This window comes from Microtus ochrogaster, unplaced genomic scaffold (assembly GCF_000317375.1).
Source record: "Microtus ochrogaster isolate Prairie Vole_2 unplaced genomic scaffold, MicOch1.0 UNK35, whole genome shotgun sequence".
Lineage (NCBI taxonomy): Eukaryota > Metazoa > Chordata > Mammalia > Rodentia > Cricetidae > Microtus > Microtus ochrogaster.
In genome coordinates, this window is record NW_004949133.1 from 2119292 (window position 1) to 2121201 (window position 1910).

Consider the following 1910-nt stretch of genomic DNA (forward strand, 5'->3'; position numbering starts at 1 on the left):
TATATATATATATATATATATATATATATGCATTTTCTGAATGTTTCAACAATCCCCTTTGCATATTACTTTGCCGAAACCAAACTTTGCTTGGTTACCTTCAGGAAACCATGTCTTTATCATACAATGTATTCAACAATTCAAAGTATAAGAACAATGATAGTGGAAGAGAAACACAATCAAGATGGTCTTTGAGCTCACAAAACTTGTCTCCCTGAACTGCTTTGGACAACAGACTTAATGCAAAGCCCTTCAAGTATTTTATTCCCTCTTTACCACATTATACAATATATTCGTTTGTATTCTAGACAGACCCATATAGGCCATATGAGAGGCCATGATCACCTTCTTCTATAGACTGCCACTGGAATGGAGATGTGACAACTGACTGTTTTTTGTAAGTGTTCCCCCCCTCTTAACAGAAAATAAATTAAGACTCACCAGGTAGTTAGCTTCTTAGATCTTCTAGAGAGCTGTGTTCAAGCCCAATTCCCATCCATCATTCTGAAATCTTTATCATCTATAATAATATATTAATTTTTTACTAAAAGATAAAAAAAATGTTCCTAAGATTTTTGTCAAAGCTCTTTTTAATAATATCTAAAACCTACCAGTTACTCAACTTTAGGTTACTTAGAAAAAACAATTATATATTACCCAATACACAGAGTTTTGTTATAGTTACTGAGGTTTTAGGAATTCCTGGTTTGTTAGTAGCTGACAAACCTCCAAGAAGTCACACCTGAAAGTAGCTACTTCAGAGGAGAGAAACAATACTAGTCATCCTGTGTATGAGACCAAAACTAAAGATTAGATTTCTTCATGTTTTCTAGTCCTACCCACAGTGAGCTTGTGTGTAGATCATAAAGCAGTAACTCTAAATGGGAGGAGGATAATAAAGCTCAAAACTTCTGCCGCTATCCTGGGTATCTTTCTCCCAAATAACTCTTTTTACTCCCTAATGATTAATGGAAGAAAATGAGCTATGAACAGTATGGTGCCTTGAGACCTCGCTACTGAAGCAGTTCATTATCTAACCCTGACATTCGCCCTTGGGAGAAGAGACCCGGTTGAGTTATTAGAAGCTATCTCTCTGGTTAAAAGGTTAATTTTCCATCTTGGACTGGGTCAGTACCCTGTTGAGACTTAGGCTATGTTTTCTGTTCATTTCTCCAATGCCAACAGAAGGGATCTTATGGCCTGGTGAATTTTAAGAAGAGAACAGAAGCAGCTATCAAATAGAGTTTGAGCGAGAATCTTTAGAGTCAGACATACACAGGGATGATTTCTGGTACTTTGACACTTGAAGCCACTTTAAGGTGTCTAGGTGGAAACATCAATCTTGTCCCAGAACCTGTTGTGTGAACTTTTAAACTTTTAAACTGATATGTCTCATCTCTGCTTCAATCACCTCATACTCTACACTCACTCTGAAGCCTTAACTCAAGTTGGCCCCAAACCTGAGCCTCACTGGTTATGCTTGCTATCCTTCAACTATTTGATTTCCCATAGCCCAAATAGATATTAATCTATAATTTCAAAATAAACAAAATAAGGACTCACTTTCACATTTGTGAGGCTGTTTAATTCCTCACTTTCAACTTTGATCCCTCAGTATTCTTATAATTGGATTGTTTAAGCAATAATTACTAAGACTTTTCATTTGTTCTTATGAAGTGCTACATATTAAGCTATGCAGTATACATACACTCACTCATCATATCCCCCAAAAACCTTACTTAGAACATAATTATACCTGTTTTCCATGGCATGATCTTTTTACTCTGGGCCATTGAGCTGATAATTAAAAAACATAAAAAAATTAAAAAATTAAAAAGCATAAAAAAACAAGACCCATAAGACACCTGATATTATAAGTTACGACATATATATATATTTCATACATATAT